We start from the raw sequence: 14,185 nt of genomic DNA on the forward strand, positions 1-14,185 counted from the left end.
GATGCAGTGGGGAAACTCCCTTAGCCAATAGCCAATGGCACTCAAATGTGAGAAGGCCCGGCAGCTAAATAAGCCATGGGGATTTAAATTATCAGTAACAAAAACACAAGTCATTTGCTTTTCAAGGAGGCATAAAATCTTACCTCTTTCTTTAAAACTTTATGGGCGACCTCTGGAGCAGGTAAAAGCTGTTAGGTTTCTTGGGGTTTGGTTTGATGTTAAACTGACAAAAGTTCATGGATAAAATTAACGACAAAAGTAAAAAGGTCATCAACATACTTCGTTGTTTATCAGGACGGGAATGGGGAGCAAGTAGATCATCTTTGCTAAATATATACTGGGCACTCACACATGAGATCTGTTTTTGATTATGGAAGTATAGTTTACATGTCAGCAGTAGTGGATCATTTAAAACATCTCCGGTATCATCGATGCAGGTGGAAATGGGAGAAATGCCTTTAAGAATAAGAAGATTGAAATTAATCATGGCATCCTGGGTTAATCTCCAGGGACATAATGAGTTACATCCTGTCAAAAGTGTATTAACAGAATGTTGGGAACATAATGAAACAAATTATACTAGTTTTGGATAGGTATATAGGTAATGCAAAGGCAAGAAATATAGGATAACACCAATTCAGTACAGTGATACAGTTTCAATTTCTTCCATTCCTCCTTGGTTATTCCCTTCACCAAATGTTGACCTAAATATACAGCAGAAATTGAAAGATAATTTGGCACAACTTCCAACATGGTTTATAGTCCAGAATTATTTTAAGGAACATTATCCAGAATCAGTGTTTTTATTTACAGATGGATCCAAAGATCCTGAAACAGGATGTGCAGGTGCAGCAGTTTATATTCCAATGATAGATTGTTTTATTAAGAAAAGAGTAACCAATCATTTGTCAGTATATGCAACAGAAATGTTGGCAATATTACTGGCCCTGCAGTGGATAGAGGAGAAGAAAATAAAAAATACTGTCATTGCATCAGATAGCTACTCATCACTTGAAAGTATACGATCTGGCAGGTCATTAGTTAGGATGGATATTATCAATGAGATATTCTGTAAGATGTATAAGATGAAAGTTTTAGGTATTTCTCCACATTTTTTTTTTTTTTTTTTTTTTGTATAGCGCTTTGAACAATGAATTGTTTCAAAGCAGCTTTACAGAGATAAACATATAATTTAAGGTAACAGATTGTTTTGGCGTTATAGCGGTTCTTGAATAATGTTACTTCCAGCTAAAGTTAACTTTGATTGATTCACCTCCGTCGAAATGATCAGACTTTAAACGCGAACCTGTGATTAACGCTGACGGCGTTCACATGCTCATTCAGAATTCTATAGTTATGTGCTTTTTAAAATATGTGCGCAGGTTTGTAATTCATACAACCCAGCCTAAACAAACTACTTTTCTTGCCTATAAATTTTGATACAGAATTTTGTTTTATTTTATCACTTCGGGGTACGCGAGCCGGAATTCACAACGCTTTATCTGTAGAGTGGGAAAGGGATCCTCCATAGGGAGAGGATAGTAAGACATTTCATTTGGGTTCCTGCTCATGTTGGTGTGGAAGGAAATGAGAAGGTGGATATTCTGGCGAAACAAACTCTAAGAATAAAGCAAGTAGATTTTCAAGTTCCCTTAAGTAAAGCAGAAGCTAAAGTACTCATAAGAACATATGCAAAATCAGTATGGCAGGTATATTGGGATGATAATGAAATTGGTAGACATTTATATAATATACAAAAACAAGTTGGTGCTGGGAGAAGGGAGAGCAGGAATCGAAGAGAAGGAAGTATCATAACACGGATGAGAATAGGTCATACTGGATTTAACAGTCCACTAAAATTGTAAAACACCCAACTGGGGAATGTATATACTGTAGCCAACAAGAAACAGTTGAGCATGTATTAATCCATTGTAGGAAATATAATAATGAGAGATGTCACCTTAAAACATCGTAAAACATCATGATCATACTTTATCAGGTCTATTAAGGGAAACAGATAGTAAGGTGTATGATGAGATTATTAAATTTGCGAAAGAAAGTAATTTTTATAATAGAATATAGTGGTTTTGTTTTGTTTTTTGTTAATTTGTTATGTTTTATTTTTCTGTTTGTTTATTTGTTTTGCTTGGTTTTTATGTTGGTTTATATTTCGTATAAAAGCAAATAACTAGATCCATATTCCATTCCAGTTGGTGGCGGTAATGCACCAATAAGATAGGTTGCCAACCGCCAATAAACACCAAAGAAGAAGAAGAAGAAGAAGCTAAATAAGCCCGCACCGAGTGCTATTGTCTTTGAATCTTTCTCCTTCACTTAAGTCTGTTGTTTTCACCTTGGATATTCGCACTGAGCGGATAACGCAGAAAGAAGTACCCCTACTGCGATACGGGCGAAGAAGATGTCGCTAAGAGGATGCCGTGCATGAGGCGGGCTATTTTGGAATGCATGCCATGATACACTGTCACCCTGGTTCGACAGGACCATGTACGATCAGGGGATCAGACGGAAGGTGATCACAGAGCAGATCATGTGTCACAGAGCAGCTGGGGAGCCCTCTGCTTTTAGAGTTTGGTCGATTGCCCAAAAGCATTGCTCATTTGGTCCTGCAGGAATTTTTGCCATTTGTGAGAGACCGTCATATTCTCATTTGAACGGACAACATACATGGAGGTGGTATTCATGAATCCACAGGGAGGAGTGGAACGGAAAAAAAAGTTGAACTTATTTTAACTTGAGCGCCGCATTTTTAGAATGCTGTGTAATGCTCGAGATGCTGCAAGAGACACGAGAGCAACGGTCATACACGTCCTTCTAGCTTGTGTTTACATTAAAAAAAATGGAAAAGTAGCACAGTAGAAATGGGAAACCGTGTTCTGTGTGAAGCCTGTCTAAGCCTGCTAGATGTTTGGCAGAGAGTACTGAACACAATAGAGGAAGCAAGAGCTCCGTAAACAAGACGGCTATACGCTCTCATATAGAGCGGCTATACGTGTTCTCAGCTTGGTGCGCAGCCAAGAACGAGAGCCCTGACACCTGCTCCATACTGGTGATCCTGGCTTTTTTGCAGGACCAGCTGGATGTGGGATGCTCGCCCTCTACATTGAAAGTATCTGTGACTGCTATAGCTGCCTTTCTCACCACTATTGAGATATGCTCAGTTGGCAAGCATGCTCTAATAACGAGTTTTCTGCTGGGTGCAAGGCAATTGTATCCTCCCTGCCCTTGTTTGATGCCAGTCTGGGACCTGTCTTTAGTACTCAGAGCGCTGTCATGTTCTGCCTTCGGACAACTTCATGCGGCGAGTTGAAAGTGCTCTCGTTTAAGACAGCGCTGCTATTTGCGATTGCATGTGGGAAGCAAGTTGGAGATATGCAAGCACTCAGTGTTAATCAGGGGCGGCTGGCTAATAGAGGGCGCCATGAGCCAGACCACAGTTTATGAGCCACATGCAATAAATAAATAAGTAAATAAATACATAAATCATGTATACAAATTGTCAATATTTGTGTGTTTGAGATATCAAATGCACCCATATGTGAAAAATATGATAGAAATTCAAAATATCTGCTTTTTCTACCTGTCTGCAAGTCTTATCAGCTCTGGGGCGCTGGAGAAATCGCCCCTGGGAGGCGGATCTGTGGAGCAGCTTAGCCAATTGCTGATTTAAGAAATGAATGTTTGGCATAAAGTGTAGCCAATCAGCGAGCTCAAATCTTGCCCGATATGGGCGATTATTTTAGCGCCCCAAGCGCGCGGCCGCGGTCCACTACTAAAGTCAGGACTAGTCTTAGGGAGCCATTTTTACTGTATGACAATGGCGAACGAAGTTACTCCCACAAGACCCAACCCTAACTCGGTATAATCTCTCCTCTAAGATCCGTTTGAGAGGAGAACTTTGGCAAATAAACTCCTTGTGAAAGAGCTGGGACCAGATCAACCTAACATCTCTATCAGACAGCAGGCTAGCGATAAAGGGAAGCAGTACGTGCGAGGCTTCTCTCGTAGCCTGGTACACTAGAAAGGCCTGGCTGGCTGGATGTGGTCATGCTAATGCCTTATTTTGCTTTCCGTGCTTACTTTTTAAAACAACGGGGACAGATCCAGCATGGACAGTTACCGGAGTGAGGGATATGAATCACCTGTCTGTGAAAGTAACGAAACACGAGAACACCAAGGTACACATGGATATTTCCGTTAAGCTAGCTATACTTCGAATAGTTAACATTGCTACGCAGCTTGAATGAATGAATGAATGAATGAGGTATTTATTTATATAGCGCTTTCATATGTACAACTGTACACCAAAAGCGCTTTACAATCATATCAGTGATTCTCTCCTCAACCAGCACCAGTGTGCAGCATCCACTTGGATGATGCGACGGCAGCCACAGTACAACGGCGCCAGTGCGCTCACCACACACCAGCTATAGGTGGAGAGGAGAGAGAGTGATAGAGCCAGTTCAGTGGATGGGGATTATTAGGAGGCCATGATTGGCAGGGGCCAATGGGTGGAATGTGGCCAGGACACCGGGGTTACCGGCACATCTTATACAAAATAATTATCCATTATATTTGTTTTAGTATTTTAAAAGCAAATAGACCTTTAAATGTGGATAATAAAGCAGGTAAAAGTAGTTATCAAACACAGTTTCTAGGCCTAGTTGTTATTAAAGCAACACTAAGTAAGATTTTTTACCTTAAAAAATGTTTCCAAAATCTTTTCAGTGGTTCATCAAGTCGTAACAGGGTGAAAGGCACTTATGCCTCCGCTTTGCGGTCCTATATCTGCTATAACCACGCTATGTAAGATTGCCAGATCGGGTTGAGTTTCTGTAGTTCTAATGAGACATAAGAAAACTTCAAATTTGACTTGCTTTACATCAAGCGTTACAATAGTCATTATTTAGTTTTTCTTCGTTTCTGATGTCGCAATACTGTCAGGGTTCTGCCCTGGCAGCTTTCTCTGTGTTGTCTTTGTTTCATGTCTCTATGTTTGTGTTGTGCTTGAACATATGGTTTTGTTTGTGTTGGCCATGTGCTCCTCTGTTTCTGCCTCCTTGTTTCCCTGTACCACGCCCTCTTGTCTAGTTGAGTCCTCATTTGTCTGAGTGTTGTCACCTGTTCTTTGTCCAAGTGTTGACACCTGTTCATCATGTTCTCTGCTCCCTTGTTTCAGTTCTCGTTTACCTGAGTGTTTTCACCTGTTCCTTGTCTGAGTGTTCTCACCTGTTACCCAATAATGTTTAATAGTTTGGAGCGGCTCAATCGCTTCAGTAAGGCTGCATTTACACTGCAGGTCTTGATGCCCAAATCTATGGAAGCTTGTTTCTGCCACAGAATGAAAAATAAAAAAGGTAATTGCGACTTTTTATCTCACAATTCTGACTTTTTTTCTCACAATTGCGAGTTTACATCTCGCAATTCTGACTTTATTTCTCACAATTGCGAGATATAAAGTCAGAATTGCGTGATATAAAATCGCAATTGCGTGTTATAAAGTCAGAATTGCGAGATATAAAGTCAGAATTTATTGATATAAAGTCGCAATTGCAGGTTATAAAGTCAGAATTGCGTGATATAAAGTCGAAATTGCGTGTTGTAAAATCAGAATTGTGAGGTATAAACTATTTTGAGGGGGAAACAGTTAGTCTTTTTTCCCCCTTAGAATTGGCCTGATAACTCACAATTCTGAGAAAAGATGTCAGAATTTCAAGATATAAACTCGCAATTGTGAGAAAAAAAGTCAGAATTGTGAGATAAAAAGTCGCAATTCTGTCTTTTTTTCTCGCAATTGCGACTTTATTTCTCATAATTGCGACATTATATCTCGCAATTGCGACTTTATTTCTCATAATTGCAACTTTATATCTCGCAATTGCGACTATTTCTCAGAATTGCGACTTTATATCTCGCAATTGCGACTTTATTTCTCAGAATTGCGACTTTATATCTCGCAATTGCGACTTTATTTCTCACAATTGCGACTTTATTTCTCACAATTCTGACTTCATATCTCGCAATTGTGAGATAAAAAGTTTTTTTTTTTTTTTTATTCAGTGGCGGAAACAAGCTTCCATACAAATCCGATTTTCTGACTATATCAGATTTTTTTGACGACCCGCTTACATCTTTTAAAAGTGACCCGTATCCGATTTTTGCGTTTACACTATACACTGCTGAAACTACCAAATGTAGACGTTCTGACCCGGAAAAGGAAGTAAAACAGCACGAAATGCAATGGATGCAGATGCGAATAAAATTATCCAGTGTTTTGCTTTCCACAATATTTTGAAAAGTCATTAAGCTTTTTATCTTACTTTGGCACTGTAGCCATGAGCGCTTAAAACCGTGCCTCCCCATATCTCCTGAAATGTCTTCAAACACGGATTTATTTCTGTAACAACCCTGCATTTTGCCTGCACTATCTCTTCGCCCCAAACACTCAAAAGACAAGAAACCTCCGCATTGCTCCACTGTGTGTATCCTTCGTCCTCCATCGCGCCTATAATAAGTCATGTGATCTCAGTTGGTGGTGTCCACCTGAGTTGACGTCACTTTTTTAACGACGTACGACTCGCATTTACTGGGGAATATCCGATTTGTCTGCTTACATGGCACACACAAATGCACGTATCCGATTCATATCCGATTTAATACCACATATGAGTGAGGCCTGAATCCGATCTGAGAAAATCGGAATCCATGCGTTTTTTTCCTGCTTACACGTTCATGGGTCATATCCGATCATGTGTGTGTGTGTGCATTTTGTAAATTTTAAAAAGCAATTTTAACCAGAAAGATCTAAAATGTATTCCCAAAATCGTGCAGCCCTATAGTTTCTCTGGAAATCAGCATGTTCACAGCTGGTGTTTTTTTTATTTTATTTTTTTATTTATACAGGAACCAGATGCCCCACTGATGAGTCCTGCTGACTTCAACATTCACATGAGTCTCTGTACATGAACATGGTAAAGTGAAAAATCAAAACACCTGGGAAATGACAGGTGTGTACTATGTTTCAATGGCACAAAGGTGTGTGACTGTTCAAGTCTCTGTCTTAAGATCTGTCTCTGTTCAATAATGTGCTTTTTTTGTCAGTTGTTGTGTATCTTTAGATTATGTTTTGTTGTAGTTAAAACCAAACAATCAAAAAGGCATTTTTTTAAAGTCTCTCCTCATTCTTTGTGCAAGGCTCCTCATAATGATAGCACTTTATAGGGCCATAAGGGGAGGGTCTTTGTCTTTCTCAGGTGTCAAACACATCAATATTAATGGGTGGTTCACGCCTACTCGCAAAAAGCTTTCTTACACAAAACATGTCTTTTAAATCATTATAATGTTTTATCTGAATGAGTAGGCAGGATGATTTTCACATAGTTTTGGAGCAAATATTCTAGGCTACGTGATACAATTTTCAAAAGTCTTGTGAAGAAATAATCAGTATGGGTTTCATGACCTTATTTCAGGTCACTGCTAGGGCGGCAGTGGCTCAGTGGTTCATGTAGGTTGTCTACAAACCGGAAGGTTGGTGGTTCAATCCCCGGTTCCACCTGGCCAAGTGTCGAGGTGTCCATGAGCAAGACACCTAACTCCAGCTGCTCCCGACGAGCTGGATGGCGCCTTGTATGGCTGACACCGCCGTCGGTGTATGAATGAGTGAATGTGAGGCAAAAATGTAAAGCGCTTTGGTGGCCATTGGGTCTGTGAAAGCGCTATATAAATGCAGTCCATTTACCATTTTATTTCAGTGACAATTTTTTATCGTTTTTTCACAAACCACGCGTAAACATTATCTTAAAACTACAAACTTTTAAATACATGCTGCTGACATATTATTGTAGCAGAGTGTGTGCTGAATACAGTGTAATCAGACTTTAACCATTAAAATGACACAAGTATCAGACAGGGCCGTATTAAGACAGTGTGGTGCCCCTGGGCACTATTCCACAAAAGGCCCCCTATATTCAAATATCTCAATTTAAAATGTACATCAATTAATTGACAGCGTCAATTCACGTTTGCCCCAAAAATTATGATAAATCTATCAGGTTTCTTACCTTTACAGGCATGAAAACGGGTCAGGGGTGAAAAAGGTGAGAAGGTTATTACCCCTCTAGGGGGGTCCGGGGGTATGCCCCCCCGTAAGAAAATTTTAAATATTCCATATTTTAAAGCATCAATCTGATGCATTTTGAGATGCATTTTTTTGCCAACCTGGGGAGAGTTGGAGAAACTTAACTTCAGCCATGAGTCAAAAATATTATGGCCTCCGTAGCGTTAGCTAATCATTTTCCACCAGAGCTTTAGCTAGCTGGCTAATGTTGCGTTCTCTCCTGCTGTGTTCAACTCAATTCATCAAGCTGTAGCTAACGTTAGCTAAGCCTATGTCAACAGAGCTCCTGGGTAACTTAGATATAGCCTACCAGAAAATATTAGGGATGTCCCGATACCATTTTTTCTGAACCGATCCGATACCAAAAATTCTGTTGACCGATACCGATACCAGCGCAGTTTTTTTTTTAATCAAGTAGAATTTCTATAACTATGTGTGTTGAACTGATAATCACTATTTTGTGTTAAACACAATCTACAGTATAAAGAAAAACAACAAATCAAAAAAATGATCATATAACCTATGACAAAAATTAAATTCTATTATAAACTAGATTAGTGGGTAACTCAGCAGTAATATTTAGTCTAGAAAAATCACAAGTGCACAATAATTGTATAAAATCTGAACATTTAGTGAAAAAAAAAAAAAACATTTTTTAGTGGGGAACAAATAAGAGACTATAAGTGTAGCACTAAATCTGGTAAAACGTTTTCATGTATTATGTTTAGCAGAACTGCTTTTTCCTTGATTTTTGCGCAAGCAAAGGTGTCAACTACATCCCCGAAGTCCATTTCTTTGTTCCAGTCTCCACAGTTCGCTCCGGCTTCGTCAGACTCAGCGGTGCTAGTGATCGCAATTCCTGTGATGTTCTCACAAAAAAAAACTTTCGATCCCTGGAACATTTTGAATTGTAGCTAAACGTCTAGCGTCCTTGTCTTTCTTTAACTTTCTTTTTGCAAAACCACTCAATTGACGTCAGTCCATTTTTAATTTAGATTCATTTTCTGTAGCCGTTAAAAAAATGACACATTTGCGCATACTTGTTGTGGACCAACTCAACTCTGACAGATTGGGGAGGGGGAGTGATAATGGTCATGTAATCTTTATTTATTTATAATTTATTATTATTATTATTGTTAAATTAGTGTTCATAAACTAGTTATGTATGGTCTTTCGAGAATTAATAATATAACAATTTACGAAAAATATTTTTAAAGCTTGTGTCATGTGGTGCCCCCCTAGTGGTTGTGAATGGTTGGTGCCCCTGGGCACTGGCCCAAGTGCCCTTATGGATAATCCGGCTCTGGTATCAGAAATAAGCACAAATGTCAGAGCATGTCAGAACACCTCCAGGGCCCAGAAAACACCTCAGACCCCAGAGGGTTAACTTTCCCCCTATGCTTGTCTTGCTTTCGTTGTCTTTTACTCTTTCTAATCTTCCCCCCAGACCCAAACAAATCCGCATGGGCATTAGGAAGGGGTTGTAGCCCTTTAGTTTGAGATCGGGTTACTAGTCAAGTCAAGTCAAGTCATCTTCATTTATATAGCGCCTTTAACAATGGAGATTGCCTCAAAGCAGCTCTACAGAGACAAACATACAATTTACGGTAACAGAGACTGTTTTGGCTTTATAGCGATTTTTGAATAATGTTATTTCCAGCTAAAGTTAGTTTTGATTGATTCACTTCCAGCAAAATTATCATTTGTTATTACATTAGGGGCCACTAAGACGACGGCGTTCTCTCTAAACAGACTTTAGACGTGAACCTGTGACCTGATGGCGTTCACATGCGTTCACATGCGCATTAAAAATTGATTCTATAGTTATATTCGTTTGAATATATGTGTGCAGGTTTGTAATTTCCCTACAAACCATGCCTAAACAAACTACTTGTCTTGCCTATACATTTGATAAAGAATTTTGTTTTATTTTATCACAAACTTTAACTTAATTATAAATCAACAAAATGTAATTAGAATAAACAAAACTAACATATAATCAATCATTCCCCCCCCCCATTTAATGGAATGGACCTCCACCGGAGCTCTGCGTCCCAGGCAGCACCAAACCTCCACTTTCCACATGCAGGTAACTTAAACTCAAAGAAATAAACATTAACACAATATACCACGGACAACTAGAAAGTGTGCACCCAACCTAGTCATGTGTGATACAAGTGTAAATAATAAATAAAGTAAATAATAAATAAAGTGAATGTAATGAACCAAATCTGTGTCTGTCGTTATTCTGAAATGCAATAAGGTGATCGGTAACAAAATATTGAAGGATGTAATGTACTAAAAGGTAACAAAAATAACATATAAACAAACAAAAGGAAAAGATGTATGTTTTTGCATGGGTTAGTTACCGCCTTGCTGTGTGGCCACATTGTCGGCCATCACACAGATGTTCAATAACGCTTTATCTGTAGAGTGGGAAAGGGATCCTCCATAGGGAGAGGATAGATGACACTTCAGCACTGCATTGTCATCGGGTCCAGGCGAATCTCCTTCGTCAGATCTGGATACGGCCTGGATCCAGCAGGCTGCGGGAAAACCTCAGGATAAACAAAGACACTAAAGTTAGCGTAGATGCCATTCTTCTTATGATGCAACGAGTACATCAGGATTTAAGGGAAGTGTTCCCAGTTCCGGCTGACCTAATCTATGCAGCCTAACATTGAATTATAGAAGTCTATAATGTATTATGTGTATGCTAGGTCAAAGAGATGTTTTTAGTCTAGCTTTGAACTGACAGAGTGTGTCTGCTTCCCGGACAATGTTAGGAAGACTGTTCCAAAGTTTTGGTGCTAAATAGGAAAAGGATCTGCCGCCAGCAGTCGATTTTGATATTCTAGGTATTATCAATTCACCGGAATTTTGAGATCGCAATAGACGTGAAGGACTATAATGCTTTAAAAGCTCGCTCAAGTACTGCGGAGCTAAACCATTTAGTGCTTTGTAAGTAATCAACAATATTTTAAAATTTCTACGATGTTTAATAGGGAGCCAATGCAGTGTTGACAGAACCGGGCTAATATGGTCTCATTTCCTGGTTCTGGTAAGAACTCGAGCTGCTGCGTTTTGAACAAGCTGTTTGTTTATTAAGCGTGCAGGGCAACCACCCAGTAGAGCGTTACAATCTAGTCTTGAGAGTATATGGCGTAATTTAGATATGTTTTTAAGATGGAAAAATGCAGTTTTACAGATACTAGACACGCAACTTTCAAATGAAAGATTGGTAACAAAGAGCACACCCAGGTTCCTAACTGACGACGAAGACTTAACAGAGCAGCCATCAAGTGTTAGACAGTATTCTAGGTTATTACGTGTGGAAGTTTTTTGTCCAATAATTAGAATATCTGTTTTTGTGAATTGGTAAGTTTCGTTAGGTTTTGAAGAAATATACAGCTGAGTATCATCGGCATAACAGTGAAAACTAATTCCATGTTCCCTAATGATATCTCCTAATGGTAGCATGTACAGAGTGAACAGCAACGGTCCTAGTACTGAGCCTTGTGGTACGCCATACTGAACTTGTGATCGATAAGACATATCTTCATTTATTGCTACAAACTGATAACGGTCAGATAAGTATGATTTAAACCATGCTAATGCAATTCCACTAATGCCAACATAATTTTCGAGTCTATTTAAAAGAATGTTGTGGTCAATAGTATCAAATGCAGCACTAAGATCAAGTAACACTAATAGAGAGATACAACCGCGATCGGATGATAAGAGCAAATCATTTGTGACTCTGATGAGAGCTGTCTCGGTACTATGGTACGGTCTGAATCCTGACTGAAAATCCTCGCAGATATCATTTCTTTCAAGAAAGGAACACAGTTGTGAGGATACTGCTTTTTCTAATATCTTTGACAGAAAAGGAAGATTCGAGATCGGCCTGTAATTAACTAATTTTGTATGATCAAGTTGCGTTTTTTTAACAAGCGGTTTTATCATAGCCAGCTTAAAGGTTTTTTACTCGCCTACTTGGTCTGCACATGTGTCAACGATAAGAGAGGTGTTTGAGCGCCTTGAGAAAGCTTCACTGACGTTAAACTTAGCGAAGTGTGAGTTTGGTCAAGCTACGGTTACGTACTTGGGCAAAGAAGTGGGTCAAGGTCAAGTTCGACCCATGGAGGCAAAAGTAACTGCAATTGCTGATTTTCCTGTTCCTGCTACGCGCAAAGAACTTCGTAGATTCTTAGGAATGGCCGGTTATTATCGGGGTTTCTGCAAGAATTTTTCAACTGTGGCCAATCCTTTAACGTCACTCCTTAGTCCATCATGCACTTTCCTCTGGAATGATGAATGTCAGAATGCTTTTGATAACATCAAGACTTTGTTGTGCAGTACGCCTGTTTTATCAGCTCCTGATTTTGAACGAACTTTCAAGCTCGAGATTGACGCAAGCTCTGTTGGTGCGGGGGCAGTGCTGGTGCAAGAAGACGTTTCTGGTATCGACCATCCAGTATGTTACTTTTCACGTAAGTTCAATAAACACTAGGGGTGGAACGGTACATGTATTCGTACCGAACCGAAACGGTACGGGCGTCACGGTTCGGTGCACGAATTTACACGGAGAATACACGGTATAAAAATAAATAAAACTCGCGTGGAAATTAATTAATGTAATGCGGAACTACTGTTAGATACGCAGGTTCTTTAGGGACACATAATCTGTACCATCGGCTTAGCTCTGAACGCGCGTTCACTTCAAACGTTGGCTTTATACGCGCGTCCTATTCGCTTTGGACTAGCGTCGAACTAGACGCGATAGACGCGAATTTAACGCTCTATTCGCGTTTGGTGTGACCACATAATGAACAGGCTGCGATGTCAAGATTGCAATGCTGGAGTGTGTGTGTGTTTGTGTGTGTGTGTGTGTGAGAGAGAGAGAGGCGCGGCCGCGATCGAACAGTGGAAACATAAAAAACATACTCCGTCATTTTGTTCATACAGATCATTAAACCTGCAAAGTGTTTACTTATATTTGTGTACACTCGCAATAAAACACAACATTGTGCTTTTGTCACACTGTAAACTCTTGTCAAACTGCAACCTACAACTGTCACCCAACCAAAATCTCTCTCTCTCTCTCTCTCTCTCTCTCTCTCTCTCTCTCTCTCTCTCTCTCTCTCTCTCTCTCTCTCTCTCTCTCTCTCTCTCTCTCTCTCTCTCTCACACACACACACACACACACACACACACACACACACACACACACACTGTTTTAAAGGCAAAACATATTTATCCAACTCCATTTCAAAACAGTCTGTGGGTCCCATCTTTGGACATTCATCGCATTGGTTTTCATTTCTCGTCCTCGGAGCACTAATCTTAAACATTCTACATTGATTAAAAAAGAAAATCGAATGCGTTATTAATGGTAGTATTATTTTATACAGAAATCAATTATTTATAATTCAGATGAGAATAATGTTACATTGTTAATTAATAATGTTAATTAAAATTAAGGAAAACAAATATATTGATCTGAAATATAGCAAATTAATTTTAAATTAATTCAGGTACAATTACCAAACATATCGCAAGGTCTTTTTGTCTTTTTATTAATTTAATTAATAAACGAATTATATAAAACTATTGTCAGTGCACTACAAATAACTGGTTCTATGCCTTTATTAATAAAACTTATTTAAAAAATACAATGCCTTCTGCATTTTTGTTTTGCTTTTCCCTCAATTGTACCGAAATTGTACCGAACCGTGATGTCTGAACCGAGGTATGAACCGAACCGTGACTTCTGTGTACCGTTCCACCCCTAATAAACACCAATTGAACTACTCTACAATCGAGAAAGAAACGTTGGCCTTATTACTGGCTTTACAGTATTTTGATGTTTATGTGAGCTCAACTAATCTGCCTGTGATTGTGTTCACGGATCACAATCCTTTAGTGTTTTTAGGTCGCATGTACAATCATAATCAGAGGCTGATGCGTTGGTCTTTGATGGTACAAGGCTACAATTTAGAGATCAAACACAAGAAAGGTGCGGAGAATATAATTGCGGACGCTTTGTCC

The sequence above is a fragment of the Rhinichthys klamathensis genome, unplaced genomic scaffold, assembly GCF_029890125.1.
Source record: "Rhinichthys klamathensis goyatoka isolate OS25496 unplaced genomic scaffold, OSU_Roscu_1.1 h1tg000040l_1, whole genome shotgun sequence".
Taxonomy (NCBI): Eukaryota; Metazoa; Chordata; class Actinopteri; order Cypriniformes; family Leuciscidae; genus Rhinichthys; species Rhinichthys klamathensis.